This window comes from Leptodactylus fuscus, chromosome 7 (genome assembly GCF_031893055.1).
Source record: "Leptodactylus fuscus isolate aLepFus1 chromosome 7, aLepFus1.hap2, whole genome shotgun sequence".
NCBI lineage: Eukaryota > Metazoa > Chordata > Amphibia > Anura > Leptodactylidae > Leptodactylus > Leptodactylus fuscus.
Genome location: NC_134271.1, coordinates 142,903,674 through 142,915,502, shown reverse-complemented (window position 1 = coordinate 142,915,502; position 11,829 = coordinate 142,903,674). Strand labels below are relative to the sequence as shown.

Sequence of the window (11,829 nt, the reverse complement as noted above, 5' to 3'; positions counted from 1 at the left end):
TGTAACAATGTGATCAGTAAGATTTCTAGTTATTTGGAATTTTTTACACTTTAAATTGTATAGATTTTTATTGTAAAGGTAAATTTTATTAACCCTCTACAAGTCAATGAGGAGAGGACTTGTCATGTTTGGGCACTTGATATGGAAACAATATAATAACACCTGTAGTACATTGCGCTGTATATGGTTTATTTTGGATCAGTAACATCTATGTTTGGGATTACAGAGTAATGGCCTCTGGAATTATGGAAAATCATTGGACTTCTCTGACAACATTCTCCAATTCATTCCCGTCTTCCGGTCTCTTTACTTCTTCGGATTGGCTGACGTCTCTCTTTAGGTGATGATACAGAATAATAATACCCATAATAACTATCAGTCCAGATATTATCAGCCGTATAATATTTATCAGCGTATAATTCTGGTGGATTCCATCTGAAATGACAAAATAAATGAGAATGTATAACAAGTTTCTTTTCTTTCTCCTCATACATGTGAGTCTAGTGGTGGTGACTCCAAGACAAGCAGACAGATGTTCTGATATCTCCGGCTCCATGTCCAGCTGATATTGACTTACTGATACTAGATATTGTAATAGGACATGTTTTTTTTCCACAAAATCATAGTGTCGTATTGATGTAACTGTTGGTATATACATATATGAAACAGATATAGACTTATTGTGTTATGCTGTGTTGGAGGAACTTACAGCTTCCGGACATTAGATGGCGATGTTATCATTGTTATGTGCTGAATACATGTAATGATATGCTATGGAGACTCGTCTGTATCTCACAATGCTGCGTCTATTCTATGGTTAGTTCTTTCCAGTGTGTTCCTTGTTGTGTATTGCTGTATAGACATGCTGATGTTACCTCATGTTCTGAAAAGTAAACTGAAGATTAACCCATATAATCTACTCTGAAGCTTTCTTCTGCGACTGCACTCTGCAACAGGTTATGGGTCCAGGCACCCAGACAACCCAGACAGACCCAGGACCCAGACAGACCCAGACACCCCAGCAACCAGACAACCCAGCAACCAGGCACAGAAGAGAAGAGGACTCTGTGAATGCAAAAGAATTCTCCAGAACAAGTCTCTAGAACAAAGGAAGATAAGTTAAAGATGAACAGCAGCTCAGACTTACAGTAGCTAAGCTGAACAATGAGAACGATCAGTTATGGAAGTTCAAAGTGGAGATGTTGTCGTCTAAGGATGATTTATGGGAGGTAATCACCACAGATAGACCCAATGAGAATGATCAGACATGGGAGAAGAAAAACAGACAAGCTAGAGCTACAATCAGCTTATTAGTGGAGGATGATCAGCTAATTCACATAAGGAATGAGGATACAGAAATGGGAACGTGGCAAGCTTTGAAAAAGTTACATGAAAGATCCAGCTTAAATCACAAATTATTTCTGCTAAGGAAACTGTACAAGATGAGATTAAGTGCAGAGAAAGACATGCATGAGCACATAAACGCCATGATGGAAGTGATAACACAGCTGAGATCTATTGGTGAAGATATTCAGGAAAGTCATATAGCAGCGATATTATTATGCAGCTTACCAGATTCGTATACTGCTCTGATAAACGCTCTAGAAACAAGACCTGAAGCAGAGATCACACTAGAGTTTGTAAAGACCAGACTCATAGATGAATACCAAGAGAAGGAAAGAGCAAACCAAAGAATCCACAGAAGAGGTTAGTGGGAATGCTCTTAAGGTTACAGATAAAAAGCGCCACAACACAGAAACAAGACAGTGTTTCCGATGTAAGAAAAAGGGTCATTTAAAGAAAGATTGCACTATATGGAAAGCAGAACAACAAAAATTACAACAGAGAGCCAGTAAACAGAAAGTGAAAAGCTCCATTTCTATCTCACATACAGATCACTGCAATGGTACGTTTAAAGCAGCTGATAAAAAGTCATCATCATCATCAAGTTGGTTTATTGACTCAGGAGCAACAAGTCACATGCCAAGTAATAGAAGTTTCTTTACTGAGCTTGATTTAGATAAGAAGGAAGCCATTTATCTTGCAGATGGGAGCAGAATAACAGCAGAAGGTATTGGACAAGGAATGTTGATCTGTTCTGATAAATCTGGAAATAATGTAAAAGTACTAGTAAAGGATGTATTGTATGTTCCAGGACTAGAAGGAGGGTTGTTATCCGTAAAACGTCTGACAGCTAAAGGACTTACTGTAAAATTCAAAGATGGTAAGTGTACAATCCTAGCAGGAGACAAGGTTATAGTCAACGTAAATGCAGGAGAACAATTATATCATCTAGACACAGTACAGGAACAGGTGAAGTTATGTACACATGATCACAAGAATTGTATTCATGTATGGCATAGACGTCTAGGACACCGACATCCTGAAAGTATAATGGCATTACAGAAGAAACATCTGACAAAAGATCTATTAATATCTAATTGCTCAATGACCATGAAATGTGAATGTTGTATAAAATCAAAAGCTACAAGAGTGTCAATGTCTAAAGAAAGTGAAACAAGAAGCAAAAGACCACTTGACTTGGTACATACTGACGTATGTGGACCCATGAAAGTGACCACATCAGGAGGTAATAGATACATGGTAACTTTCATAGATGACTATTCAACATACACAGTCACGTACTTAATAAAGAACAAAAGTGAAGTTTTCAGTAAATTACAAGACTGTGACAAAGTCGAGTAACAAGTTTTGAAGGAAGCCAATCATCATTAGAAGTGATAATGGAGGTGAATTTACAGGACACCAAATAGAAAGCTACATAAAACAGAATGGAATAGAGCATCAAAAGACTGTTCCATACACACCCGAGCAGAATGGGGTAGCAGAAAGCAAAAAACAGACTTTTTTCAAGAAAACTGAAAAAGACCCCATATGAGCTATGGCAAGGTAATAAACCAAGTGTGAAGCATTTAAGAGTTTTTGGTTGTAAAGCCTTTGTGTTTATTCCAGAAGAGAAACGATCCAAACTTCAAAACTGAGCCATAGAAGGAATATTTGTTGGATACTGTGAAAATTGCAAAGGATACAGAATCCTAGATCCGAAGACAGACAGAGTTACAGTGAGTAACAGTGTGACATATATTGAGGATCTAAATGATGACATAATGACATCACTGGAAATGAGAATTGATGAAAGCAGTGATATCAATGCAGGAATATCTGATGAGAAAGAAGTGGAAATTGCTGAAAATCAAAGCACATTGATATAAAGTTTAATTTTTTGAGGGATTACAAGGAGCAAGGAATGCTGAAGTTAGAGTATTGTCCAACTGAAGATATGACAGCCGATATTCTTACTAAGGCACTGAATGCTGAAAGACATCAGAAACTGATGAAGAAATTAAGTTTGACTGAATAAGTCTTTATTGTTGAGAAAGGATGTTGGTATATACATATATGCAACAGATATAGACTTATTGTGTTATGCTGTGTGGGAGGAACTTACAGCTTCCGGACATTAGATGGCGATGTTATTATTGTTATGTGCTGAATACATGTAATGATATGCTATGGAGACTTGTCTGTATCTCACAATGCTGCATCTATTCTATGGTTAGTTCTTTCCAGTGTGTTCCTTGTATATTGCTGTATAGACATGCTGATGTTACCTCATTTTCTGAGAAGTAAACTGAAGATTAACCCATATAATCTACTCTGAAGCTTTCTTCTGCGACTGCACTCTGCAACGGTAACATTACAGGGTTAATGTCTTACTGATCAGTCTGTATTCCATGTTGTACATCTATAGGAGGTTCACCCTGTAGTTTTGTCTGTATTTCTGTATACTATACTGGTCAGTCTATAAATAGATAAGCATTCCTTCAATTTCCTGTTCCATAAATAGTGATATTATAAGGTGACCGCTCAGCCCCTCACCCACCCTAAAGGTGCTATAAAAACTGTATTCCTATTGTGTTAGTCTCGGCTAGAAACCTAAGAAAGAAAGTTGTCCAGCAGATCTGGAAGTCATCGAACGATGGCTATAAATGAGAGTTACATGTTCTGTTTGTCCATGTCTGTATGGTTACATGTTCAATAGGCCACAGCTGACGTACAATTAAGTAGAAAGGTATTGACTGCTGATCACCCACAAGGGGCAGTGACAAGTGATGTGATCTGGGGGGGGGGGCAGGGGATATGAAAGGGAAGCATACATTACACAAGAGCCGTCCGTACAGCCACACATCACCCTCTCAGGAAAAAGTAACAGAAGAAGTAGTTACATATACCATATATACTCGAGTATAAGTCGACCCGAATATTAGCCGACCCCCCTAATTTTACCACAAAAAACTGGGAAAACTTATTGACTCGATTATAAGCCAAAGGGGGAAATGCATGTTATTCTGTTTGTGCTCATGTTAATCCTAGCAGGCTTTGGGCCTGTACGATAATACCCCAGACATATCATACAGGCCCAAAGCCTTATGGTAGCAATGACAGCCTGTTGCCATACAGGCCCAAAGCCTGTACTAGCAGTAACAGGCTATTACTACTAGCACAGGCTTTGGGCCTGTATGGTAATATCCCAGACCACATGACATGTGGGACATTACCATATAGGCCCGAAGCCTGCTAGGATTAACATTGGATCCCAGAGAGGCGAGTTAAACTGTTTGTTATGTTTTCTCAACTCCCCTGGGGCTCCGATTATTATACTCCTATATTTGTAAGGATTGGAGTCAGGGTCAGGCAGTGCAAAGTGACACAGCTGGGAAAACAACACTGTGCAACAAATGACAAAAGGGATCGCAGGCCCTGCAGCTATAACTATGCTGTAATATCTGAGATGAGGCAGACCCATGCACTTCCTAATTGAAGTGCGCCTACCACGACTCCTTACGCTTCTATCCCGGCGGCTAGGATAAGGGGAGAGGAGGCCCTGAAAGTCCTAGGGACTGGAGTCACGGGGTTACACCTAAACAGAAAGCACAGTGTAACTGCAATGCAAAACAAAAGACTAAACAGCATGGAACCAGGGAGGACCACAAGTCCCAGCAAGACAAAGAAGCAAGACACCGCTGCCGCCGCCACCTCCTCTTCTTCACCAGGCAGTACGCTGCATCTCAGCATAGGGGGCGTGATGATGACGCCGCCAGCGCTGAGATGCAGTAAGACGTCATCGACACACGTCGAGTGCGGGCCTGAGCTTACATGGCCATGTCACCCGGCATGTGATGTAGCCGGGGGAGGGGGCCGGGACTGTAGCGGAGGCCCGCTGCTGACTGTGGGCGGCCGATGGAGCAGTGCTGTTGCCGATAGGTGGGTGGTGAGGCAGCGCTGTCTCAAGTATAGGCCATCGTGTGACAAAATCGTCCAAGTTGAGGCACATTTTGGCCACTTTCTAGGATCACCTAGTTAGTAAATCTGAGCCACATTGGGGAATGTGATATATATTTGCTGCATATCAAGTGAAGTCAGAGATATATGGAGGGGACAGGTATATACTCACTGTCTATCTGCACATGTAACTCTTCGCTCACTTTCTTCACTCTGTTGTCTCCAGTTTTCCCTGCACAGGAATAATTCCCAGAATCCTTCAGCTTAGCAGACAGAACATATTTATTAGATGATAGAAATCCCCGGACTTCCCGCCCATCTCTGTAGAAAGCAAACTGCAGTTCTGTGGTCTGTCTGCGTGGACTAAGCCTCGTGTCACATGTCAGGGTCATGTTGTCACCTTCTGTAACATTCGATGGGGTCAGTCTTATCTCTGGGCTGGAGAACAGATCTGTAGGTGAAGGGAGCAATGGAAATGAATTAATAGGAGAAGCAAATGCAGAGTAATGTCCATCTGGTACTTAGAGTACAGTAGCTTCCAAACTTGCCCTCCATCTTGTCTCCTCTGGTCAGTGACTATCCCGCTGCATTGTCATCACGTGGGCAGGTGGTAATACTGAGCAGAGCCGATGTTACTGCCCTATAACATGTTGTGTGGCCTTAGGGCCAGTTCACACGGTGTTAATGCGCTCGCATTATGGCACGCAGGGCCGCCGATAGTCCAGTATTACTGCTACTGGCGTCAGGGGCCCGGCCAAATTGAAAAATGGGGGGGACCCAGTTTTGGACCGCCACCGTGTGCCGACCCCTGGCGCCCGCAGCAGTCATTATACGGTATGTCCGATTTCAACTCATATCTGCGTCCAGAGGATGCAGATCTGAGTTGAACACATACGCGGCTGAAGCGAGGAGCTGACACAGGTCAGCTCCTCGCTTCGCCGCTGTGCGCCTCTCTCGCTGACACATATGTGGCTGAAGCGAGGAGCTGACACAGGTCAGCTCCTTTTTTCGCCGCTGAACGCTGCCTACTGGCTGTGTAGATGCGATGTGATGACGTCACATCGCGTCTACAACTGTGTGCCAGTGAGGGAGAGAGGCGCGCGGAGAGCAGCGTGGGAACGTGGAAGAAGGTAAGTGTAATGTGTACTGAGGTGGAACGTGAAACTGGGGGCAGATGAAGGAGAGGACGGCATGACACTGGGGGCAGAGATGGAGAGAACGGCATGACACAGGGGGCAGAGATGGAGAGGACGGCATGACACTGGGGGCAGAGATGGAGAAGACGGCATGACACTGGGGGCAAAGATGGAGAGGACAGCATGACACTGGGGGCAAAGATGGAGAGGATGGTATGACACTGGGGGCAGAGATGGAGAGGATGGCATGACACTGGGGGCAGAGATGGAGAGGACGGCATGACACTGGGGACAGAGATGGAGAGGATGGCATGACACTGGGGGCAGAGAGGGAGAGGATGGCATGATACTGGGGGCAGAGATGGGGGACATGAATCTGGGGGCAGAGATGGGGGAGACATTAATCTGGGGGCAGAGATGGGGGAGACATTAATCTGGGGGCAGAGATGGGGGGACATGAATCTGGGGGCAGAGATGGGGGCACATGAATCTGGGGGCAGAGATGGTGTGGACATGAATCTGGGGGCAGGGATGGAGTGGACATGAATCTGGGAGCAGAGATGGAGTGGACATGAATCTGGGGGCAGAGATGTGGGGACATGAATCTGGGGGCAGAGATGGAGGGACATGAATCTGGGGGCAGAGATGGAGGGGACATGAATCTGGGGGAAGAGATGGGACATGAATCTGGAGACAAACATGGAGGGAACATGAAACTGGGGGCAGAGATGGAGGGGGGGGACATGAAACTGGGGGCAGATGAAGGGTGTATATGAAGCTGGGGGAGAGATAGAGAGGGGGACATATAATTTACGGGTGACTGTAGGAGAATTATACTGTGTGCGGGTACATGAAAAATGAATGAGGATGGGCGGAGTCAACATAAAAGTGGGTGGGGCTAAATTTGCAGCGGCACGCAGAGCGCGCCGCACAATTTGTCCCTCTTTCGGTTCTTCAAAAGTTGGGAGGTATGGGTACAGGGGGCAATGGAAAGATGTTAGAAGGTGGACGGGGGGGGGGGGGGGGAATTGTTGGGCATCGGGTGTGCGGCACTGTGGAGAGGGAACTGGGGCAATAATATATAATATATAAGTTTTTAGCTGGAGAAATACAAGGCACACAATACCTCCAAAGGTATGTGTGCTTTGTATTAATAATGATGTAGGCTATACTACTAGCATAGCAGCCTGTTTGGGGTGGGACTTTCACTTTCAAGGAGTGTTCACATTGCGTTTTTGGCCTCCCTTGCCGGGATACGTTGGTAACCAGTCACAATCAGCTCCCCACTTATCCCTGCACGGAGAACTGCAGGACCCCCTTTTTTTTTAATGGCCAGTTCTTCGTGCAGGGATAAGTTGACAGCTGATTCTGACTGGTTACCAACGTATCCCGGCAAGGGAGGCCAAAAACGCAATGTGAATAAGCCCTGAGGAATTATTAAGAGGGCTCTTATAAATGGTGTTGGCTCTCTATAGGCGCGGTCACACGTAGCAGATCTTACCTGCAAATAGAATCTGATTAAGCCTTGTAATGCTGCTAAATAAAGGGAAATGTAACACATACTGTAATTGGTATGTCGCAAAATAAGGTAGTTTTAAAATGGTGGTGGTGGGGGGCAGACACTTAGGCTGTATGGGGCCCCAAAATTCCTGATGGCGGCCCTGCTGGCACGTATGTGAGCACTCAAAACAGATCACATTCATTTCAATGGGTCGTTAAGTCTATGTTACATGTAAAGTACAAGATTTACCGCTAATGGGGATGGAAGACGGGGCAGATTCAGCATCATGTACAAAAGTCACGTATAGTACTTGCTCACATCTGTATCTCCCAGTTACCAGTGGTCTTGTGAGATGTAATTTTCCATCTTCCGATTCCTGTAGAAATTTGCCATCTTTATAGAATTTTGTCCATCCTACAGGATACTGAGGCCGACTGTGACATCTCAGATATGGCATAGATCCATCATCTATAAGAGGAGCCTGCAGGATGACCAGGCCTGGAATATATAGTGGAATAACATAATAGCACAGGAGGAACTCCGGAAATATCCACCTAGGAATGGTGAGGCAGCATGGAGTCTATACATATACACATCTGTTTAACCACTTCAGTACTGGGCCAATTTCACTGTTTCAAGACTGGACATATTTAAATTTTTTTTGGTATATGCAGTATTGAGGGCTAAAACATTTTTATCATTTGGTTTATTCAACTAGTTTTTACATCTTTTTTGTTGACACTTTATTTTTATGTTACTTTTATGTTTGCATGTTTTATCTTATGTTTTATATCTGGAAAATATGAACAAAAAGAGGAAGGAAAATGTCTCTTTTTCACATTTTGCTACTATTTTTTTTTTTTTTTAAAGTTTTCCCTCTCCATTATGGCCGTATTTATTAGCGATGAGTGAACACTAAAATGTTCGGGGTTCGAAATTCGATTCGAGCAGCCGCTCATTGTTCGACTGTTCGAACGGGTTTCGAACCCCATTATAGTCTATGGGGAACATATACTCGTTAAGGGGGAAACCCAAATCCGTGTCTGGAGGGTCACCAAGTCCACTATGACACCCCAGGAAATGATGCCAACACCTCTGGAATACAGCTGGGACAGCAAGGGAAGCATGCCTGGGGGCATCTAACACATCAAAGACCCTCTATTACCCCAACATCACAGCCTAACAACTACACACTTTACACATTCAATAAAACCTCTATCAAAGTGGGAAAATACCTGGAAACCTTCTTTACTCCCCAAATGGATGGACACAAACCCCAATTTAACCGGTTAAGGACCGCTGGCCGTAAATTTACGGCCAGCAGTCCTGGTCTCTAAGACCAGCCGATTGTAAATTTACGGCCGGTCTTCAGAGACTCACTAGGCAGGGGGTGGGGCGGGGGGAGGGCAGGTATTAGGTGTTACTAACACCTAACCACCCCCTCAACAACATTCAGTCGGACTCAGTTCCGACTGAACGTTTTAACCCTTTCGATCGTGCCGTGAAACATCACGGCGCGATCGAAAGGGATCCGCCGCATATTGAAGCTGATCGGCACCCCCCGCGGCGAGATCGGGGGGTGCCGATGTCAGTAAAAGGTAGTCTGGGGTCTGGCCAGTGACCCCAGACTACCGGAGCCCCCACATACCTGGTTGATCCTGCCGACCGATGGAGGAAGTGAGCGATGTGTCTCACTTCCTCTGCTGCTTGCAGGACACGAGCAGGCTCATGTCCTGCTCGTGTCCTGCAAGCTACTATACAAAATCAGTTGATGCTTTCATGAAAGCATCAACTGATTCAAGTGTCCTAAAGGGACACATGAAAAAGTTAAAAAAAAAAAAGTAAAAAAAAAGTAAAGTGTATGAAAAAAGTAATAAAGTTATAAAGCCCAAAAATCCCTTTTTCTCTATACAAAATGAACTATATAAAAAAGTACTAAAAAATTAATAAAAACAATGCATATTTGGTATCGCCGCGTCCGTAACAACCTGTACAAAAAAACTGAAATAATATTTAATGTATACGGTGTACATCTGAAAAAAAAAACGGAAAAACCCGCCAGAAGTAGTGATTTTTCACCATATCACCTTACAAAATATGCTATAAAAAGTGATCAAAAAATCATATGCACCCCACAACAGTACCAATAAAAAGCGCAGGTTGTCCCGCAAAAAATAAGCCCTCAACCAACACTGTCAACCGAAAAATAAAAATGTTACGCCTCTCATAAGATGGCGATGCAAAAATCACTGATTTATGTCCCCAAATGTGTTTTTGTTCTGCAGAATTAGTATCGCATAAAAAATTAGTATAAATGAGGTATCGCCGTAACCGTACCGACCCGCAGAATAAAGGGAACATGTTACTTTTACTGTGCGCTGCATGGCGAAAAATTTAAAGGGTACAACTCAATGCCAGGATTTTATTTTTTTTTAAATCCAGCAAGAAAGAGTTAATAAAATGTATTCAGTATGTTGTAGGCACCCAAAAATGGTGTCATTACAAAATATATCACATCCCGCAAACAACAAGCCCTTATATGGCCGCGTCACCAAAAGAATAAAGAAAATATAGCATCTACCAATGTGAAGACAAAAAACCCCAAAATCGCCAAATTATTAGAATACAACTGGCGGCGTCAGGAAGGGAATGTATAAGCTGTGTCAGTGTACTTCAGGAGACACCCCAGATTTACAGTTTACAAGGGAAAGACACCAGAAGTGACCCCCAAAATGAGCCCCAGAGTGACTCCCCCAATCATAGGAGCTACTGGGACATAGTAGGGAATTTGGTGTCTGCAATGTACTCCGCACCGCTTACACATTCCCTCTTCGCCATCCGCTGTGCAGTCATGTCCGGGATACTAATACTCACTACACCCCCTGAGAAATTCTTTGAGGGGTGCAGTTTTCAAAATGGGGTCACTCCTTTGGGGAATCCACTTTTCTGGTACCTTACAGGCTCTACAAACATGGCATGGCGTCCAGATACCAAACATCTGAATCTGTACTCCAAAAGTCTCATCGCGCTCCTTCCCTTCTGCGCCCTGCTGTGCGCCCAAACTGCAGTTTATGCCACATGTATGACACATGTATGACACTGGTGTACCCGGGATAACGGACGTAATGTCATATGTGGGTATAAACTGATATTAGGGCACAGCCGGACACAGAAGGGAAGAAGGGTTATTGGGTTTTTGGAGCGCAGACGGTTTGGTTTTTGGATGCCATGACACTTTTGCAGAGACCCTAAACTTGCCCCTACAAAATGGGGTTTACAGTTACCTCCAGGTCTCTCCAAAAGGAACATGGCCCCCAGAAAGTCCCTCTAAATCTGTACCCCAAAAGCTAAAAAGCGCAGTGCTCCTTCCCTTCTGAGCCCTCCTGTGTGCCCAAGCAGCAGTTTACACCCACATATATATATTTTTTGCCCCTCGGGATGGCCCCTTAATAGTTTTAGGAGTGCAGGTCTCTGACAACACAAAGTGGGTGCAATGTATGGGGCACCGAAATGGCATATTTCTTTCAAAATTTAAATTTTCATTTTGGACATTCATTTTTTGGAAGCATTTTAGGCACAAAATGATAATACCCCTTGATTCATTCCTTGACAGGTGTAGTTTCTAAAATGGGGTCACAATGGGGGGTTTCCATTGTATTGATACTTTAGGGGCTCAGCAAATGCGACATGGCACCTGAAAACTATTCCAGCCACATCTGCCCTCCAAAATCCAAATAGCTCTCTTTCCATTCTGAGCCCCACCATGTACCCATACAGCAGATTATGGCCACATATGGGGTATTGCCGTGTTCAGGAGAAATTTTGTAACAAACTGTGGGGGGGCTTTTAATTCTTTAACTACTTGCAAAATTAAAAATATGGCGCTAA

At 43.7% G+C, this 11,829-nt stretch overlaps 1 pseudogene; it reads right to left on the bottom strand.

Annotated features, from left to right (window-relative positions):
* Positions 1 to 253: 253 nt before the first annotated feature.
* Positions 254 to 11,829, bottom strand: part of LOC142214606 (Fc receptor-like protein 5) — a 184,956-nt pseudogene continuing 173,380 nt past the window's right edge.